Below are 22,916 nucleotides of genomic sequence, written 5' to 3'. Positions count from 1 at the left end.
CACTGGCTGCAACTTAAATTTCAAAGTAGAATAGAAGTGCAGAAAGCAGATACCCTGGCCTATTTCTTGATCTTAGGGCAAAAGTGTTTGGTTATTCATCATTAGGTATGATGCTAGATATAGGTTTTTCTTAGATGCTCTTTATCAAAATTAAGTCTTTTACTCTTCCTAGTTTAGAGAGTTTTGATCCAAGTAAGTTGTGACTTTTTTCAAAAGTTTCTATGCATTTATTGTGGTGTTTATATATTTTTTAGATTGCTGTGAATAGTTCTGTTAAAGTTGTGAATTACATTGACTTTTGAATGTCAAACTGCATAAATGGGATAAACCTCATAGGTGTGTGCAAACATGTGTATATTGCTATTGTTTTGTTAAAGAATTTTGCTTATGAGGGATTTCAGTCTATAGATTTACTTTATTGTAACGTCTTTATCTGTGTTAGAAATTGGGGTAATGCTGACTTTACTAAATGAGTTGTAAAGTGTCCCAGTCTATTCTGTGCATGAGTTTACATAGGATGTATATTATTTCTTGCTTAAAATTTTGATAGAATTCACAAGTGAAACAATGTGGGTCTGGAATTTTCTTTTGGGGAATGTTTTTAATTACTAATTATATTTCATTAATAGACATTGGAAAATTCAAATTTTCTTTTTTCTAAGATTTTTAATTAAAATACAGCAAATATACAGTATTATATTAGTTTCAGAAAATTAAATTTTTCTGTTCGTTCTTTAATCAGCTTGTTTTCCCCTTCCCCCAAGGAATTTTTCCATTTCATCAAAATTATTGAGTTTATTGGCTCAAATTGTTTTTAATATTTTTAGCCTTTTAATACTTGTATCTATACTAGCATCCTCATTTTCATTCCTGACTTTGGTAATTTGTGTATTCTCTTTTTCCTTGGTAAATATAGATAAGGAATTTATCAATTTTAATCATCATTTCAAAAAACCACATTTGATTTCATTGATTTTTCTCCATTGCTTATCTGTTATTTATTTCATTAATTTCTACTCTTTTCTTTATTATTTTCATATCCTACTTTGGTTTTTTGTCTTTTTTTACCTTCTTATGTTAGAGGTTAGATCATTGATTTTTCACCCTTGATTTTTTTCCAAACCAAACATGTAGAGCTATAAATTTCCCTCTAAGCACTCTTTTAACTACATTCCTCAAATTATATACATATAATTGTGTATATAATTTATCATTAACATTCATCTTAGAATATTTTGCCTTTTTTTTTTTCCTTTTGGATGTTTTCTTCTTTAATCCATAGGTTTCTTAGACCTGGGTTGTTTAATTCCCAGATATTTGAGGCTTTTCTAGATGTCAGATTTCATTGATTCCATAGTGGTAAGAAAACATACTCAGTATAAATTCAATCTTTGGAATTGAGACTTTATAAATGGCCCCGAATATGTCCAATCTTGGTGAATGTTCTGTGGGCATTCAAAAGGAGTTAATATTCTGTAGGTTGTTATATGCAACACTCTATAAATGACAATTCTACCTAGTTGATTGATAAATTTTTCAAGTTGTTTATGTTCTTCCTGACTTTGAAATCTCTTACTATAATAGTAGATTCATCTGTTTTTTCCTTTACTTTTTGTCAATATTTGCTTCAATTATTTTGAAACTCTATTACTTAGATACACATTTATTTTTGCAATGATTTCTTGGTGAATTATTCATTTTATCGTTATAAAATTGTCCTCTTTATTTCTGGTAAGAAGATTCCTTTCTCTGAAATCTATTTTCTCTGACATATTAATATAGCTATTTTATCTTTCTTTAAATTAGTATTTGCATGGTACTTTTAAAAATTATATTACTCTTTATATTTAATGTATGGCTCCTATATGCGGAAAATTTTTTAGTTCAGTTTCTTTATTCTATCCAATAATCTCTGTCTTATGATTGGAGTATTTATGTTACTCATATTTTTGTAAAGTAGTTTTAATATATCTATTAACTTTGTATTTAAATCTATAACATTTGCATTAATTTTAGTGAGTATTCTAAGAGTTGCAATATATGTCCTTGACATTTCACAGTCTAAGTAAGAGTAAATAGTATAATAGTTCTTAAAAAATATAGAAAGCTTGCAATGTTATAGATCCATTTTATTCTTCCCTTTACCTTATATTATAGTTGTCATATGCAATATATCTAAATCATTATATACTCCACAGTGTTATAAATTTTTATTTAATCAGTCTTAAATATTTTTTGAAATTGTCTTTTTAAATGTATCCAGATATTTATAATTTTTGACTATCTCAATTCTTTCTTAAAGATCTGTGTTTTCATTTGGTTTTATTTTGTTTCATATGAAAAACTTCCTGTACCATTTTTTTGTAGAGCAGGTCCACTGAGAATATTTTTTTTTCCCCATAAAAACGTTTTTGTTTGTTTGTTTGTTTGTTTCTTACTAGGTATTTTGTTGGGTATGGAATTTTGGGTGAATAGTTTTATTTTGTTTTTTTTCCTCTGTAGCATTTTAAAGATGTTTCCCCACTGCCTTCTGATCTTCACTTATCCAGTTATTGTTCCTTCTATAATGTGTAATGTTTCTTTGGCTGCTCTTTATCTTGGGTTTTTAGAAGTTTGCTTGTGAAACTTCTAATCACGATTTTCTCTGTATTTGTCCAGCTGTGGGGTTTGATAGTTCTCCTGAATTTGTAAATTATCTGTTTTACAAAATTTGGGATATTTTCAGCCATTATCTCACCAAATATTTTCTCTGTCTTCTTCTCACTGTTTGCTGCTTCTGGGATTTCACTGCTACATGTCAGTCCTTTGGTATTCTTCTAGAGGTCAGTGATAGTCTGTTCGTTACATGTTTTTTTCTCTAGTCTTCAAAATATATCATTTCTATTTTTATTTATATTCAAGTTTAGTGTCTCTTTACTCTGTATCTCCTTTTAACTGATCATCCTATTTAGTGAACTTTAAAAAAAAAGATGTATTTTTTTGTTTCTACAGCTTTTATTTGGTTGTTTTACATACTATTTCTCTGCTGGGATGTCATCTTTTCATTCACTTGAGCATTTTTTTTCATCCTTCAGGTTACTTATAATAATGCTTTGAAATCCATGTATGCTAATTTCAAGAGCTGCATCATCTTTGTGTTGGTCTCCTTTGATTGCTATTTGTCTTGTTAATGGGTTCATTTTCCTGCATTCTCATAAGTTAAATAAATTTGGATTGTGTCTTGGAAACTTTGAATGTCGTATTGTGGGAAATCTGGATTTTGGAAATTTCAAGAGGTCTCAAACTGCAAACTCTTTTTTGGTAGCACCACAAATCTTAGTTCAGAAGTAAGAGGTTTGGGCAGAGTTTACGCAAAGAGCTCCTACTCTTTGTGTCTATCAGAATACACACTTTCTGGGATTCTGCCAAAATTCTATCCTCTGGTTCTTCAGTTTAGAAAGATCTATGCCTTCTTAAATTAAAGATTTAGTTACCCATGTAATGTCAAATTTCACCGGTCCTTGAGATAGGGCAGGACGAGGCCTCTAAGGAAACTATTAACTACCAGCCAAAGACAAAGGAGCCGTAAATCAAGATGAGACAAGAAAACCAGCAAGGACTGGCCAAGACTAAGATGGCAATGAGATTCACCTCCAGATAACCTCCAGCGACATTATACAATTATTATAATACATCTTAATGCTAAATGTCGTTCCTACCAGCACCATGACACCTCCAGAGAGAACCATACAAGGACAAAAAAAAAGGTGAATCCCAATCTCTGGAAGAGCTCACCCTTTCCAAGAACTAATAAGACTATTCCTCCCCTTTATTCCCATATTAAAAAGCTTCACTAATAAAAATCACAGCCACAAAGAGGATCGGGGTTGTCTCTCACTCAGAAGGAATCTCTGCTCTGCCTATGGAGTAGGTTTTTATTCCATAAAATACTTTCATTCTATTTCCTGGCTCACGCTTGAATTATTTCCTGTGCAAAGCCAAGGAACCTCTTTCCTGGAACATCCTCAAGATAAAATATGTAAACCCCAGTAATTTAACCTGTGCTATTGCCTTTTTCAAGTGTCTGCTTATCTCCAGAATCTGTCTGCTTTTGTTATTATCTCTTCATAGTCTTTAAGCACTGTATTTTGTTTGTTTGTTTTATATTTTGTCTAGAATTTATGATTATCTGTGATAGATTATCACCCTTTAGGAGCTATTCAGGGATTTCAGAAGAGCCCCTAGTTTGTTTACATGTAATATAATAGTTGCAGTGATTTATTTAAACCCACAATTTTGATATTTGTTTTCTACTTGGGCATCTGTTCTTTGCTACTTCCTTTCTTTTACAACTTTATTTTGCATAAATTAATTATTTTTCAATATTCCATTTCACTCCTCAGTTGGTATATAGTTATACCTCTGTATTTTACTTTGCCTATTGTGTGTGTGTGTGTGTGTGTGTGTGTGTGTGTGTGTGTTCTGTCTGGGATTTATAACATGTACCTTCATTACATTTTTATCTTCAAATAATACTGTAGCACTTCATATACGAGATTGGACAGTTTAGTTCTTGAACTCATCCTAGAAAAAATGCTACATACCTCTTTGCTGAATATCACTATGGTCACCTTCAAAGTACTCCCCTTAGGAAGCTATGCACTGATGTCAGTGCCTAGTCCACCTTTCAAAGGAATTTTTGGAACTCGTTTTCTGGAATGGCCATCAGAGCTGTCATCGTAATACACTTGATGTCCTCAATGTCATCAAGATGTCTTCCTTTCAATATTTCCTTTATCTTCGGGTAAAGAAAGAAGTCATTGGGGGCCAGGTCAGGTGAGTAGGGAGGGTGTTCCAAGACAGTTAGTTGTTTACTGGCTAAAAACTCCCTCAGAGACAGTGCCATGTGAGCTGGTGCACTGTCATGATACAAGAGCCATGAATTGTTGGCAAACAGTTTAGGTCATCTAACTTTTCCACATAGCCTTTTCAGCACTTCCAAATGGTAAACTTAGTTAACTGTTTGTCTAGTAGGTACAAATCATAATGAATAATCCCTCTGATATCAAAAAGTTTAGCAAAATCATTGCAACAAGTTCGCAAACTTAATTGTCAGATCTCATATTTAGCAAGGCTTACCTCAAGAAATAATGCTTTGCTTAGGTCTACTTATCACATGGGAGAAGTAAGTACAAAAGAGAATACCTCTCATAAATGCTAACCTTTAGGATAAAATAACCACATTTATAATAACTGGGGCTTCAAAAATGCTCTAAGCTCTGACCACATCAGCAATTTCTCCCTCAAATAATAAGCAAAATATCTAGAAGAGATGGGAAGAGAAGTGAATGCTTAGTCAGAAAGAACAGAAGACTTCATCCTAAATAACATAGACTGAGTGACTTTGTCAGTACCTTGAGTTATAAAAGGAATACCACCAACAGAATTCACAGGATCATATCATATTAAATAGAAAAAGACTTAAGGGCAATGTATCTGGATGTGTGGGAGGGAATGGGGTTTAGATCTAATCTTGGTGGAGAAACAAACTAATTCCAAAATTTCCTTGACAATCTGAGATAATAATGGTGCCACTTGTATAAATGAAATTATTATGAAGGGAAGTCTGTATTGGAGGGATGGTAAGAAGGAAGGGCATTGGTTTCATTTGTTCAGGCATATATTCATTCAGAAGAAACTAGAGTTAATTACATGAACTGAGTTGAGGAGATCCTCAAAATAATAAACACAGTGGTAGAAATCCATATTAGAGAAAAGTAAATGAGGTTAGCTCTAGACATAATTATTTTAAGACCATGTGAAGCAACCTTGTAGAAATACCTGAAAAGATCTCAGATATTAGGGTGCAGCATGCTTTGAGATAATGGTTTGAGATACAGTGTTAGTTGAGGCTCTGTGAGTAAATGAAACTCCTAAATGGATGCCTCATTTGAGTGATGGACGTAAATTTTTATGTAGTTAGGTAAATTGAAGTTGTTTGCATATATTCACTAAACATTTCTTTAGGATTCTTCTTGTAACTCAAAACTAATGATGAAAAAAGAAATTATTCTTTAAAAAAATAATCAGTTACCACTCCTTCTGGCTTCATCCTTTGAAAATAGCATACCTGAGAAGGAAGATTAATACTTAAAAAGGTGAGTTTTTCTATACAGCTTCATCTCCATTGGGAACATAGAGTAAGAAATTATAATAGCTGTTTTTCTGATGAGGAACAGGATCACACCTAGGTTTTCAGTGTTTTCTGTTGAGTATTGACTGGTGTGTGATTATATATCTGATGCCCCTGTGTATATATTCTAGGAACACGCAGATTCTCAGAGACTAAGGTTTTACAAATGTATATGCACCTGGAAATATACCCACTCAGACGTTTGGAATAGTTGAAAGAGTTCTGGGCATGAAAAACAAATAATATTCTCTTTCCAGCTCTGCCCCTTTCTGGACTTGTGATTGGAAGCAAGTTATGCCTCTGAGTCTTAATTACCTTCATATGTGAACTGAGGGGTTTGGAGTTGCAGAGAACATGCCATTTTCTTTTAGCTTAACAGTGTAAGTCTCTCTTCCACACAAAATTGAATATCTGAGTAAACATTATACAGTAATGCACCCATGCTATTCAATTCACCATATATTTGTTATCTACTATGTTTAGGTATTAGAAATAGACAAACAAACAAGAAAACAATCTTTTCTTAACAATCTCACAGTCTGACGAAGAAACATGTCAATAATAGGATAAATGAAGTTACTATGGGCACTATGAAAACAGAAAGACAGACCTTAAATGTATTTGGGGGATCTAAATGGTTTCTCAGAAGAGGAGACATGTAAACTGAGTCAAAAAAGAAAGAAAAGGTGAAGAGTTCTCCAGATAGATATACCAGTAGAATTGTAGGATTAGAATTATGGGCAGCGTGAAACTACAGCAAATGCAGAAGGCATCCAAAAATTATTAGCGTTCAGATAACCACAAGCATCTCTGAATGATAAGTGTTCAGTATATGTGTGGTGACATGGTAGCACTAAGAAATCAGCAAGTGTCAGCAATGAAGGGCCTTCATACTAAGGAGTTTAGACTTCATCATATAGACCAGTAGTCTCCAAGATTTTTGGACATATTTCCCATAAGTAAAATTTCATAAGCATACAATTTAAAGTTTTGAAACACTTTTTACAAAGAATTTATTAAGGCACTAGATACAAATATATAGAAATCAATAATCTGTAGGTTTCAAAACAATAATTAGAAGATGGAAGAAAGAACTTTAAGTATCAAAACAGCTACAAAAATACATAAGAATAATCTGAACAAGAAATGTGCAAGATCTGTTTGAAGAAATTATTCTAAAATACTACTGGAGACACAAAATATTTGAACCAATAGAAAGGTATACTTTTCTTTGAATGAAAAGCGTCAACGTAGTCAATTCTCTTATGTTAACCATTAAATTTAACACTTCCTCAATGAAAATACCAATAAGAGTTTTTTCAATATTTCATTTTATTGTAGTAAGAACTCATGAGATTTACATTCTTAATAAACTTTTAGGTATACAATACATTATTGTTGTACAAAAAAATCTCTAAAAGTTTTTCATCTTGCCTAACTGAAACTTTACGCCCATTGATTTGATTAATACCTCCCCATTTCCCTCTCCATGCAGCCCCTGGAAACCACCATTCCATTCTTCAATTCTATGTATATGACCATTTTAGCTATCTCATGTAAGTGGAATCATGCAGTATTTATCTTTCTGTGACTGGCTTATTTTATTTAGCACATATCTTTAAGGTTCATCCATGTTGTTGCATATTGAGAATTTCCTTCTTTGTTAAGACTGAAAAAAGTATTTCTATGTATATGCCACATTTTATCCATTCATCCATTGATGGGCATTTTGGTTGCTCCCACATCTCAGCTATTGTGAATAGTGTTGTAATAAACATCTCTTTGAGATCCCAATTTTAATAATTTTGGGTAAATATCCACAAGTAGGTTTGCTGGAACATGTGGCAGTTCTACTTTTAATTTTTTGAGGAACCTTTGCACTGTTTTTTAATAGCAGCTTGTTCCAACCCACCATTTAGCATTCCCAGCAAAAGTACACAAGGGTTCCAATTTCTCCACATCATTGATGACACTTGTTGCCATTTTTTTTTTAAATAATAGCCATTCTAACAGGTGTGAGGTGCTATCTCAATGTGGTTTTAATTTGCATTTCTGATCATTATAATTATGACATTAAGCATTTTTTTCTATACTGTTGGATATGTATATGCGTTCTTTGGAGAAATGTCTATCCAAGTCCTGAGCTAAGCTAATTTTTTTAAATCAGGTTATTAGGGTTTTGTTTTGTTTCGCTATTGAGTTATAGGAGTTCCTTATATTTTTTTAGAGATTAACCCCTTATTAGATATATGGTTTGCAATATCCCATTCCACAGGTTGCCTTTTCACTCTGTTGATTGTTCTCATTGCTGTACAGAAACTTTTTAGTTTGCTAATGGTACCACGTGTCTATTTTTGCTTTTGTTGCCTATATTTTTGTGTTTATATCCATGAAATTATTGCTGGAATTCAAACCCGGATTCAGCCAAACTCCAAGCAACCATTTAAGGCGCGAATTAAAAGAGAAAGGGAAAGTGCTACACCAGTCACCAGGCACGAGGAGAGCTCAGGGAGAAAGAGATGGAGCGGCTCCGTCCTTTAGCAGGATATTTCTTTATATTCAAACATTGTAAGGTGGATTGATTAGAAGCTCAAGCTTGGAGCCAGGCAGACTTCCATCAAATCTTTCTTTGAGACTCAGTGACCTGTAAAATAAGGATAAAAAGCAATGTCATATACTCGTCATTAGAATTAAATTAAGTAATGTACATATAGTGCCTATTAAATAAAGTATAATAGTTTTTATATATGTCTTTATTTTGTCTGTGAGGAAAAAATAATGTTTTTTTAGGGTAAAGCAGAGGATAATCAAGACTAGAATGAACACTGCATTACCTCAAAGAGATTATCCCAAGCAGTTCTATTTATATATTGAAAATAATCTGTTTATTTAAAGGTGCTTCTTCCAACAAGCACTTTTATTTTGTGGTTTTAAACAACAAATGCATTGGCAGTTAACAGCTGAGTAGTCTTTTTAAGCTTGCATAAACTCCAGACCAGATTTTCACAATCCAGACTAATTGAAAACAAATTCTTAAAAATTACAAAGGCAAATAGGACTGAAAAGTCTGTAAGCATTTAAACAGGCTCTTAGGGCCCTTAAGTAACATTGAAAAGTACCCCAGAATAAATCAAAACAATATGATTGCTTGAGATGGTTGTGCATGTCAATATGGAATCAGTCCTGAAGGATTGGAGGGGTAACAAGTATATACATATATATATGTGTCTGCTGGCTCTGACCCTGGAAATGCTCAGCTGGAACTGGTGTGTCTACCATGATGTCTGAGTAGACTACAGCTGGGCAATGTCGCCGTGCCTGTGCATGAAAAAGAATGGTTCTGCCTCCTCTCTCTCACTCCATCTGACATCTACTAATGAGGTCCAGAGGATAGACTTTGCAGAGCCCTTCCCTCCTGTAGAGAAGGGACATTTGCTGCAATGATACATTATTTATACCCAAGCTAAATAGACAAAAGAGATTAAATGTAAGCAGTTGAACAAAAACGTATACGCAGGGTAACATACTATCTCTTTTCCAGGATTACTCTGATAGAATACTACCCCACCCATTAGGTGTTTGCTAAATAAACTTGTACTTGTGTTAATTAACAAAATATATACCTGCAAGAATTAGATAGTGGTCCAAGGTATAATTTTCTCTTAACTAGTGAATTGTCTTTTCTTAATATGGTAAAATTAATGTCCTTTTTAACATTTGCTAAATCTGTATGTTTTTTGTTTAAATACAATGGAGCAATTCAGCAAGGTATTATAAGATTTCATCTCGTGAGGATAAAAGCTATTGCTGTCTAAAAAGCATGGCTTAAAATTTCTGGAAACTGTGTTTACCATCCTGCCTAAATTATGCGGGCAGAGCTTACAAACTATTACGGCCTTTAGATCTTTAGATTGGAAACATTTTCAGACTTACAAAAGCTTCATTGTTTGATTTGAACTTTTCAGTTTAAAATAATTAGGGTGAAATGGGAACGTAATCCTCTCACTAACGTGTTTCTTCCTCAGTGAAGGCTGAGGAATTTAGCATAAAGATTTAATCTGGAAAAAAAACAAAAAACTTTCTCCCTTTTCACTTAATTCCTAATAACGAAATTGCAAAATATAAAACATAATGTTGAGTGTCATTTTTTATTAGAATATGTCTACTTCCCCAGAGACAATGCATCACTGCAAATAATTTTTTAAAAACAAATCTCTGTAATATTTGAAGACACTCCTTTGTGAGGCTTCTTTTCTGTCACCCACCCTTGCCTCTGATGAGGTAAATAAATAAAACAAACAAAATAACTGTTCTTCTTTGACTTGTATTTTGTTTGCCATCTGTTTTTGTTTTTGTTTTTTTTAATTAAAGTTTATTGGGGTGACAATTGTTAGTAAAGGTTTGTCATTGCAATTATGAAATAAAATAAGCTTAGAGAAAAAGTCCACCTTGGATTTTATATTAAATGTTGATTCCTGAGTGAACCTAGCTAGCTATTTTTTTGAAACAATAGAGCAGTCTTAATATCATTTCAAGTGTTACTAATTTAGCAGTTGTACAATGATGGATTTTTCAGATTGCTTATACATAGATCTCTTAAGACTGAAAATGTGCAGATGTCATAGCTTTGCTTCCTCAGCTATCACTGCCCTTATTTCCATGAAGCATATTCTATAGCAAAATTATTGGTAATCAAACGAACGGCCATTAGGTAGTCCATTATTGGGGCTTATGTAGACTTCAGGTGGTCACATTGCTTTATGAAAAGCTGATGTATTCCAAATAAAATTCTTTTCAGAATACAGGCTTCGGTCTCTGTAACTTAACCACTACAAACCAAGCGTAAGTTCATTACAACGTAAAAAGTCAGATTTAGTTAATATTTTCCCGTTAAATGAAAATGAATTTGAAAATTTGGGTACGACCATAATTATGCTTAATTCTGTTAATGCACTTCCAAAATAAAGCAACCTCAGATTGTTATGTATACCTCTACCCTTGGTTTCAACACAGTAGCTTACAGCAAAAAGAAAAGTCATTTCATTAGCTCACTGCATTGTGAATGCATTTCTTGTCATTATTTTTATGACTAGACAATGTAAAGGCCATTTTGCCTTGTAAGAACAATAAACAACAATTGCTATAAATTCAAAGCTGTGGGAATATCTGTGAATCTAAGTTTTGTTCCAGGAAGTTCTGGCTAGAAGAGAAAGAGGAGATAAAACAAATGGACCTTTCTCATTTAAATTCCCAACTGAGTAAATACTACATTACCAGCTCTGAATAATTAACTTTCATCCACTGTGCCAAAAATGATGCACCGTATTTGAAATGCATCTTTTTAATAAACACTCCTTGAATGAAACCACCACAGAAATCATGACAGCTGTCATTGCACTAAACTTTTACTTACTCAAATCATTTTCTGAAAACCATCATTAGAATCAAATTAAAATAAAGCTGAGGTTTTATGAATAAAACTGTCAAAGAAGATAAAAGTTTTTACATTGACAGTAAAGCAAATGATTTTTTCCACTCTGTTGAGGTTGCAAAATAGTGCAGTATATCTGAATGACTTATGGCCCCTTAATGACAGATTAACAGCTGGAAGAGGGGAGATCTTTCCAAGAATAGTTTTCAAATGAATGAAACTTCAGGCCCAGAGGCAATGGAAAATGCAAAGTGTGGGAAGCTGAGGGAAGATGTGGGTGCAGGAGTCTTATAAGATCAGACTTTCATAATTCATTAAAATCACAGAAAATGACAGAGTATGATCTGAAATGAATTTTTCATATTCAAAGGGAGAAGAGGTCACGGTTAATACTAAGCCCTTGAAAATGCCCGCAGGAGGTAGAGAACCAATGAGAGTATATATATATATATATATATATATATATATATATATATATACACACACACATACAGCATACCTGAAAGAAATAAGCCTTGCTAAGACAGAATTTGGTGAAAGATTCTACTTCGTGGTTTTGCTCACCAGGATTCTGTTGATATAATGAAATATCAAACACTCTCTGCAAGTAGACTGAGGTTGGGGAGGGGGTGGGGGTGTACTGGGGAATGTCGATGTTAATAAAGTATTTATTGTATAAAAATAATTTATTTAGAAAGACCAGTCCCACACTCTAAAATGAGAATCACACCATATATAAATATATATGATTTCTAAAACATAGGACCGATGGCTTTCTTTTCTTTTTTCAGTTGACCTTTTGTTTAGCCTAAGTTTAATTTTTTAACACAAAAGTATGTTTTGCTTTTATAGGTGTTACAGAAAACTGGTAAAATAAATGAAGAAAGTAAAAGTCACTTCCCAGTAATATTCATATTTAAATTTTAGTGCATTGCCTTCCATTATGTAATATATTTATTCATAATATAATTTGAAATTATGATGACTGTACGTCACATTTTATCATGAACAGAAGAGCCATTTTAGCCTTGCATTTGAAGTCAGGGATCCATTTTGAGGTGTAGCCAGTAGTCTTTGCAATTTATTATGACCAAGTCAAATTTACCTTTGTATCTGGCCAGAACATGATTTATGTGCTCAGCATTCATTAAAGATGCTATCAGTTATAGAAACAGTAGCATATATTTTAAGTGCTCAGGTATGTGACTCTACCTAAGAGGTTGAAGCAAACATAGAAATTGTATTATGACCTCAGTATCTAAAGGTCCAACAATTCTTTCAGTTTCTGATACCTTCTGGGGCTTCAGCTTGCATTAACAATAAGCTTTACTCTTCAATGAGAAGGGATTTTGACATAGGTCAAACACAACGCAGGATCATGTCGCCACCACCACCAACAAAAACTAATAACCTTGCTAAAAAAGAATTAGGCTACCTTGTAATGAAAAAAAAAAGTAATGTATTAAACTAATTACATTGATAGCAGAAATATTACAAAAATGATTAAAATAGTTTCCATCTGAATTAAATATTTTTCTTTAAAAGTGATTAATTTTATTATAATAAATGCTTATACATTTAGATTTTTCTAATTCAGAATAGATGATAATAGTAACAGAATATATCTCTGACAGGGAAAATGTTGGAAATAGTTTCTTATGAAATTTTAAGCATTATGATACTGCTTGAGTATTAAGGCACAAAATATCTTATTTAAATGAAGTATTCAAGAAATAAAGAGGCCCTTCTTTATGCTCTTGCATCTTGGTGCATAAGTCAATGCTTACTATAGTTTATTGTTATAATAAATCTTATGACAATAATTTCTAATTTCACAGTCCTGGCACAATGATATTTTTATTGCACCTGCCTCTCCATTCAAAACGCAAAATTTTCGTAAAGTTGTGTTTGTAGGTAAACATGAACCTATGGATTCCATTTTTAAATTGCTATATTATATGGTACATATTTTACCTTGTTTTTATCTATTCTTCAAAATTATAATTTTAAAGGATACAAATATTGCATAAAATGGAAGCACCATAATTTACTTAATCATTCCCCAGTTTTGAAACACTGAGATTGTTTAAAATGTTTTAATTTGTTTGTGTTTTACTGATAAACTTTTCCCAATCTCAGATTTTTAGCTTTTCTTTTTATTTGGTTTGTTAATGTGTGACTCTAGTAAGCTACATTTTTGCTTTTTATGTTTAATAATTTCTCTTAACATCTGAAAAGTTTTGTTTTTTCTAACGTCTTCGTTTTTTTATACCTGAAGAGGTTATTTCTGTTAAATCTCCTATTATCTTTTCCACATTTTCATCTTTACCAGTGGTTCTTATTTTTCAATATATGTTCCAGGTTCCATCTTCCATATGTCCTTTTGTCTTGCATTTGAGTGTGCTTTAATGTGTTTATTGGGTTTTTAAATATCATATTTCTAATTACTAAATTCAATGATTTCAGTTGTTCACTTGCTGTTTTCATTATTGTTTGATGTCATTTAATGTTTTTGTTTTATTAGTTAAGATAGACTAGTTTATGCTGCAGTAGCAAATACCAAAATCCCTGTTGCTTAAAATAAAATTTATTTCTTGCCACTATACGTGACCAGGTTGGATTGCCAGTGGGGTCGTTCTTGTTATAGCCAAACAGGGACTCAGAGTGATGTACCAGCCAGCACTGCAAATGTTGCCAGTCCTTACAGGAAAATATGAGCTTTGCAAGGTCTGTTATTGTCAGTAAAATGCTTTAGCTTCAAAATAAAGCATATCACTTTTGAGCAGAATTCATTGGCCCAAACTGGTCATATGGCTCCACCTAAGTACAAAGGAGAGGAAACACTGTCCTGCAATATGCACAGGAAGGTGTAGAACTGAAAATACTTGGTAAATAGCACTAGTGATTGCCACGTCTCTCATCACACTTTCTTTGTTGTCACAAGATAAAACATCCTCTATTTTCTAAAAATGTCCATTTCATATAAAAAGGGTATTTTAAGGTATAGAGTTTTGCCTACTGTTACCTTCATTCTTCTTGCTTTTTGTTCTGTGTTGAAAGTGTCCTGTATGGTTGGTTGTTTTTGTTGTGGATAGCTTTTATACTTTCTGTTTACTGATACTTCCACGTGATTAATTTGCTAATCTTTCAAAAGCAGACCAGATGGAGCATTGCTTTAAAGCATTGTCTTAGCAATCTGATTGTTTTCTGGCCGAGTGAGCTTCTTTGATTTTGAGTTGAAAATTAGGCTTCCACCCACCCCAGGCTGTTCATATCCCAATAGTTTATTTAATAATTCAGTGTCAGAGTAAGTTTTGATGAAGAGTGAAGGTGTAGAGGAGATTTTTCTCCAACTTGTATAGTTTATTGTACAGTCTCATGTCCATCATGGTCCTAGAGTTAAAAAGCAGCTCATGTGGAGGGTTATTTATATCTTAGCCAGCACAGGGGCCGAGATATTGACATACAGAAGTACTTAACTCAGGGACTGGAAGTCAATTCAACTGAGAGTCTCAGATGGTGGCAGAGAGAATCATTTGAATTCTGATTTGGAGACTGGTGCAAATTATAATCACTTTCTATCACTGAGGCAGGCTACAGGAATTCCTTTTAATTTCTAAAAAGTGTCTGTATTATATATATATATATATTTTTTTTTAACTTAAAATAGCTTGAATGTTAATCACATGTTGTCATTAGAAAGGCACTAAGGTGCAGTGTTAAAAATTGGGCTCCTGATCCATACAGACCTGGCTCTCTTATTAACTATCTATATGACCTTGGGTAAGTAACTTAGAGAGTCTCAAAACTTGTTTTGCTTTCTTTTTTTTTTCACCTGAAAGAAATGGATGATAATAGCATCTAACTCATGGGATTGTTTGGAGTATTAATGTTAAAATATTTACCATAATGTTAGCCATTAGTAGGCCTTGAGAAAATGGCTAGTTTTGAGCTCAGAAGAAGGAAAATACTCCATGAACAGAGAGAAGAAGATGGGAAAACATCGCATGTGTTCCAAGTTGATTGACACTTTGGGTATATGACATAGGGCTGCTTCACAGTTAGGCAGGTAGTTCACTGCACAAGGATGGCAAACCAAAGGGGAAAGGGGGCTGAAATCCAGCCATATTCTGCTTGCACAGCCATGCTCTCTGCCCAGAGGAAGAAGTTCAGTTTTCTTTACATATTATATGAGATCGAGGTGATTCTGAGTAAATAGGGATCATATGAAATTTGACGAAAAGTGATTCTGAGCCTAATCCTAACTAGGAAGTTGTAGTGTTTCAGAGCACACTCCCCATTGTATGTACCTGGGTCAAATCCTTTCCTTAAGTAAAGGGCCTCTGAGCCATTTTCATTTGCTGGTTTTCAAAAACTCACAGCGAAAGTATTTATTTGTCCCCTTTCAAAAGGCCTTTATATTTCAACCATTTTCCTTCCTTCCACTAAAGTTCCAATCTTTCTTCTGAGCCATCACTACCACAGTGCTTCACTTTATTGTTAGTTGTGCTGTATTTGCTTTTATTGCCAGGACTGACTCAGGATTAAAAGGGATTTTAATCATGGTTCTACCTTGACCATTTAGCTGAGTCTCTGGTTGGATGACCAGTGGCCTCAAATCACAGCCTCTCTCCTTTCCTGCTGCGTTCCTCTCCAAGGGGGAGTGGATTAAGGATGAAAAAAGAGCCATGAGGAGGAGGGATCGACTTGTGCAACAATATGTCGAAATCTGCCTCTGGGAAGCATCCTAGATTATCTAAAGTCTATACACATCCTTTCAGGACTTCTTCCATCTGCTGCCCTACTAGGCTATGGATTGCTCAAGAGCAAAGACCCTTAAACTTTTCCATTTCCTCTATAATAAGCAATAGCTATAAATAGCTGCCAGAGCAAGGCTTTGTTGTTATAGGAAGAATGGGACATCATTCTGTCACTGTCTCTTCTAGTCCTCTTTGCTCCAGTTCTCTAATTTCTTTTTTAACTGGGGAGGTGGGAAGGAGAAGTGTTTGTATCAGGCAATAGAGGATTCTAATAAGAATTCATTCCATTGATCCATAAAATAAAACTGAAATTATCTCATCTGTCTTCTTCGTATAACAATTACAATTTATTAAATTTTGAATGTGGTCCAGGTGCTTTACATACATTATCTTTAATCCTTATAACAACACTGTAAGGTAGCTATTTTTATCTCTGTTCTATAGATAAGAAAACTTAATTAACTTATTCAAATATGCAGAGCTAATAAGGAATAGGGTTAGGATAAATCCCAGTGCTAACTTACGTTCATTTTTTTTCATTCTTTATTAGTGTCTCTGAAATTATTTTTTAAATGACACAATGTAACACATGCCTATATTCTCAGTGGGCACAATTTGTACAAAACAAAGTATATATAGTAAATGTGGAAATCACTTCCCTCATCCGTATTCAATCCTAATAGCCTCCCTAGTGAGGAACAGTTTCTAAAATTTTGTATGTACATATATATTTTTAAAAAACATGTCTGACTATTTATTGTCCTATATATTACTTTTAATATAAAAAAGTATTTTAAAAATCATCTTTCAATACCAATGCATTCAGTTCTTCTCCTTTTTATAGTTGAATAATATATAAATTTATATCTGACATATCATTCTGTTCTTTTCACCCAGATTCTTGTATTGTAGTTATTCTAATCCCTATTTCTCTTTTTGGATGAGTACACTTAGACTAAGAAGAGTATTTGGAGGAATATTTTTAATTTCAAAGAACTCTGATTTTTTTTCACACTAGTTGTTCTTATTTTACGGATAAACAAAATTATTGGCAAATTTTCTTCTATTTGCTACAATAATGTGATTACATGGGTGTCAGTTTTTCTGTTTGGTTAAATATGGTGTTTTTTCTCACAATGTGGATTTTCCTTAAACATCTGCTTTTTTTTTTGGCTACTTGATGTTTTGGCTCATCCCCCCTCTTACCTCTGCAGTACAACACTGCAGTCATTTTACAGCTGAGAAAACCAAGAACCAGAGAGAATAAATGACAGCCAAAGGCATGGAGCTATTTAGTGCTAGAACCTGTAATAAATCCCATTTATTTGCTGACTCCTGGCCCAGTACCCTTTCTGCAACAAAGCATGTTATTAACGGGAATTCTTATGTAAATGTTTTAGCTTATTTGTAAATCTGTCTTCCTATCCCTTTACTTTTCATATCCTATTTCCAATCACGTTTGTTTAGCTGAAAAAGTTTGACATGCTATGTGTCCTTGGCAAAGAACTCTGAGAAAAGCTCACTTATGCTTGTATTTTATTTGGAATAACTCCTTGTGGAAGAATCTAGTACTTGGATATGTTCAATAAATCTCAGTTAATAAAAAGTTAGAATATTATGGGACTTTAGGAAAAAAAAAAGTCTAACCCAACTTCTTATTTTATAAATTCCTATAACAACACACATTGTAAATGCACTTACCAAATCCTCATAAAGGCTGATATATGTTAAACTACATTTGCCTGTGACATCTGGGAAAACTGAAGCCAAAAACGATTAATTGATTTGAAAAACCTCGTGTTAATGGTAACGTCAGGACTGGAGTCCAAGGCTCCTCACTTAAAATCCATACTGAACACCCAACTGACTTGCTAGGGTGTGATTCTGTACAGCCAATATAAATATAGGCTGGCCTGGCCTCCTCACAGTACATGCTAACCTGCATTCATTATCTTTGTGGCTTACAGAAAAAAATGGTACTAATAGTGAAAGGCATAATGTAGTTATACCTTTTAAAGCTTAAGATTTTTATTCAGTTTGCGTTTTAAATTTCCAATCGCAGATAAATAGCAACATTTTGAGACAGCTCCCATGGCCTTGATTGATTTACAGCTCTCACACTCTGTTTTTCCCTCTCATACAAAAATAATTCTTAAGGTCACATTATGTGTTCCTGAATCTAGCATTTGTATTCAGGCTCAGTAAATCGTACTGTCAACATTCTGAAACCGTTCCTATGATTCCTGTTGAATGCTTAATGGTGTCTTATAATCCTTAACATATAAATGTGTTTGTACTCGACTGTTCAAGGCTATTATTGTTCTAGATTGAAAGGGTAGAATATTTTTAGTGCATTACCAGATACCTTGATCTCCTGATCAGGAGCAGCGTTTACTGATCATGAGTCTCATCTAGCATAGAGCACAAGTCCATGTCATGGAAAGGGCACTGGATGTGCCATCAGATGCCCTGGGTTTGAAGCCCTACTATGCTTGGCTTTCTCAGAGTCTTGGTTTATGTATCTTAAAAATGGGGCAATAATATCCATGTCCTCTGGGTTATTTTAAGATTAAGTTGAAATAACGCATGTACCTTGGCACATACAAGGACTTTAATAAAGCTAATTTCTTCTCCAGTTTACTTAATGTTTGCTCCTTTTAGAACCTTTCTTTCCCAATAATGTAATAACTGGCTTTGACAGCAGAAACAGAGCCATACACACACAGCATTCATGCTCTTTCCCTGAAGACCGGCTTTCTCTATTAGTATCTGAGCCTGGCAAATCAGAATCCTTCCTAAAATCTTCTAAGTGACTTTGAAATCCCTGTGTGCATTAGTCTGGATCATTTGAGTGTATCTTGCACATTTAATTAAACCTGTTGTTTCTGGAAACAAAAACAAAACATTTACGAAGGAATGGCTGTGAGAAACCATTGCTTTTGTAGCAGTGAGACATGTGAATCATTTGAGGAGTCTTTTAAAGCCGTGCTTTATTTTAATTGGTTTCTGAATCCGTTCATTTTTAGACTGTGCTTTTATTTTCTTCATCTACCATTGCCTTTTGCCACTTCTCTTTGAGGATATCTGTTATCCTTAAAAAAGGAAGTAGACAGGAATTAACTTGCTTCTGACCATATCCATTTATCCACTTGAAGATCTCTGTGGCAAACTATGAAAAATGTGCTAGTTTTGAAAAATGACAAAGCTCCCAGGATCTAAAAGGTGCTTATTCTCTCACAGGAATCTATTTGTTCTGTTATTCTTGGCAGCTAGGGCTGGATTCTTCAAAGAGAGATGCAGATTCTATTTTTCTTTATCTTCCCTACCCTGAAAATTACGTCTTGCTTCTGCATTCGAAAGGTTTTGGTTCAAAAGTCATTTCCCATTTGCACTGCAAATAAAAAACACAACCCCACTGTAAATTACGTTGACACCTTTTCAACAATCTAAACCTCATGAGGAAAGATATGCTGATTATTATGTGTTCATTATAAGCACTGCACACAGGTGTGTTTATAAAGATGCTATGCGTTTGATCTCCTCTTCCATTCCTTAGTCCTTTCCTAAGTGTTATCGGCATGTAGAAAATACAATCTATCTACTCTTTTCTAAGTTAAATACATCAAATGTATTACACTTTGAATTTCAACTGGAACAGAACCAGTAATAGAAAGTTAGTAATTTATCTTTTCCATCCTGTTGTGTTACTTCCTTCATAATCCAGGATGATGCTTTTGTTTCACTTTGGACAAATACGATGCCAACTGCTGCTGCTCTTCAAATTCATGGCTTCCCAAACTAGGAAACACAGGTCAGTTTCCCCCAAGAATTCTCTCATCATCGTCCGTTCCCATAGTGACGTATGTCTTACAGGACCCTCCTACATGGTTTCTGATAGAGAAGAATGAGGAAATGAAAGGGCAACACTAGAGTATTTCACTTTAGACAGTGAGCTCTGTTGCAAACATGGCCTCTTATTATCCGATCAGTCTCTCGTAGCTAGGCTAGAGGTAGATGATGGTGTAAAGGCCACCATATTGGGTTTTGACCACATCGTAACCAGTCCTGCATAAGACAGATGACCTATAATTACAATGTCAACATTGGGATATCAAATGAGACTTGGAAAAGTCTCCTTAACATTTTGTAATTCATGTATAACTTTGATCCAATAAAACTAAATATTAAAAGATAAAATCTATAGAGTAAAACACACATAATGAATACAGACTTTGGTAGAAATTTTCATTGCAGCACAACTTTGAAACAGGCCCTAGAGTATTTTTCCCTTTTGCTTTTATTAAAAGTGTAATTTCACATGAAATTGTGTGGTATTTCATCTCCAGTTTCCATGGAGGTTCTGTGGAGAGTGTCATTAACCAGTGTGGTCAGGTGAACCAGCCACTTCCCTGATTAGTTTCTCCAGCTGTGCCATATAGACAAAACCTCAATCACAGGACATTCCAGGGAGCTTGAGTGTCCATACTCCAACTGTGTTACCTAGAGGACTGTGGAGAGTCTGTAAATATTTTGCAGTTCCTTAGAAAACGTGTTAGTCGCCTGAAAACCAGCAGAATGAGATTGTCCTTGCTTCTAGCCCTTCTTCTTGGTGGATTTGGTTTGCTTGTTTGTTTTTAGTCATTTCATCTCTCTGATTAATTCCATATCTGCATCTCTTTCTTGTATCTTTGTGTGGTTTATGCTAAAGAATATTTTTTTTTCTGACATATTATCTTCTTCCTAGAATGTGCAGAAAATCATTGATTGCCCTTGATTGATTCATTCATGATTTAAAAAGCCAGGCCACTGGATAGGATAAATAAGCCTAAGTATGTGATAGGGAGAGGGACCCCATCTGTTACTCCTCACAATTTTCAGAGTTAATCATCCTCACTTTACATTCTCCCTCCCATCCCCATCTTCTGTTGGCTAAAGTGAATAACAAACTTGGTCAGCATTACATCAATTCCAAGTTCTTTCCGATCATCTCGCCATTTTAACATGCTTTGTCCCATTTTATCTCCCAGATGGTGGGTTTGCATCTTCTGAGAGAAATGACTAGCAACTTCAGAGCCTTAAAATGTGCATCCACAAAACAAAGCTATCTGTAAATATATTGTTTGTTTTGAACAAACCTTCTGTTCTGGCTCTATTTGATTAACAAGAACAATCAAACATCTAAGTAAAAATCATTGTCTGTTACCACTGGAGAATGTCCAACTAGTCGCAGACAGCTTGGAAGGCTGGCAAAAGGCAAGACGCATTGTGCTGGGGGACATCCAGACCAGCATGGCGGGGCCTGAATGCCATCTGCCCCCACCCTTTCCGCTTGGCTCCCAGTCTAATTATTTTAATCTCATTAAAGAAAGATTTTTCTAAAGCCAAGAGATGAGATTTAGATGTAGCTCTCCATTTCCCTAACTACAGAAAGCCTCACAGGGAGAAGGCCAGCTTCTAGAAACACCTTGAATGACCTCCTGCCAGGTACAAAGATGCCTCTCAATACTGCACTGTTCCCTCAAGAGTTAAGAATCTTTTCTCTCTACTATACTTTTCCACACAATGAGAGAAGTTGAAACCTTTCAAGTTAGAATGTGATTGTTCTCCACGCACAGTGCTGGGAGATATTATGTGCTAATTGTTTGTTGCTTTAGAGCAAAGCAGGCCCACTGAGAAGCTGGCCCTTTTATGATATTTGTAGAGCTGCATTTCCCAAGAAGCAAAGTTCAGCAGGAAAAAAAAAAAAGAAAAAGAAAGAAAGAAAGAAAGAAAGAAAGAAAGAAAGAAAGAAAGAAAGAAAGAAAGAAAGAAAGAAAGAAAGATTTGAAACCCTTTCTCCACAAAATAAGAAACATTTCTGACACCCTATTTAATGACAACATTCAACTGTTTCTTTTCCATCTTTATTTCCCCTCTAAGGTTCAGCTTATTGGCTCATTATGTGCCTGGAACATGAAGGATGACAAGGAGATGGAATTCTGGCTCAGCAGTTTCAGAACCCAACCCCCATTTGCTCAGATCTCCTTGCTGCCTCTGCTCCTGCTTTTCTTTCCTCCCCACCCCCCCCCAGCTCTCCCGCCTCCTGCTACAGATCTCTTTCTGCTGCCTGGCAACCGCTCCACAGGCAATGTCACACAGGATTGCTTATTACAGCTTCAGAGAAATAAACAGGAGGGGGAAAAAAATCCTTGCTGTTATATTAGAACTGTTATGTACAAATGTACCAAAGCCAGGTAATTCCAGGAGTGATATTATAGTAGAATTTTGCACCATGGTGCCTAGGTCTTCCCTTATACTTGGGGAGAGAGGAGGGGGAGGGGGAGGGGGAGATGAAAAGGGAATTTTTGGAAGGCTTTTAGCTGCAATGAATTAAATATATCTATTCTGTTGGCATAGACCTCAAATATAACTATTTCTGAGCTTTCAGGACTTTAGCAAGAAATTTGACAGTTGTCATTTAAAAAATGCAACGTGCATATGCAGAGCACAGTTCTGTTGTTTATCATTATAATCTTGACTCATATAATGACTGTGTAGATGGATTTAACAAGAT

General features: G+C 34.4%; 1 long non-coding RNA gene across 3 annotated transcripts in view; it reads right to left on the bottom strand.

Annotated features, from left to right (window-relative positions):
- Window positions 1-7,140: 7,140 nt before the first annotated feature.
- Window positions 7,141-22,916, bottom strand: part of LOC141570624 (uncharacterized) — a 757,454-nt gene continuing 741,678 nt past the window's right edge. For all 3 annotated transcript variants that reach the window (XR_012494838.2, XR_012494842.2, XR_012494844.2), the window contains one exon: window positions 7,141-8,816. This is a non-coding gene — a long non-coding RNA (uncharacterized LOC141570624). The remainder of the gene's footprint in view (window positions 8,817-22,916) is intronic.

Source organism: Rhinolophus sinicus, chromosome 17 (genome assembly GCF_057876585.1).
Source record: "Rhinolophus sinicus isolate RSI-liver-muscle chromosome 17, RSI-T2T, whole genome shotgun sequence".
NCBI classification, from domain to species: Eukaryota; Metazoa; Chordata; class Mammalia; order Chiroptera; family Rhinolophidae; genus Rhinolophus; species Rhinolophus sinicus.
Note: the sequence above shows the minus strand (reverse complement) of the source record. Positions and strands in the feature narration are given on the sequence as shown.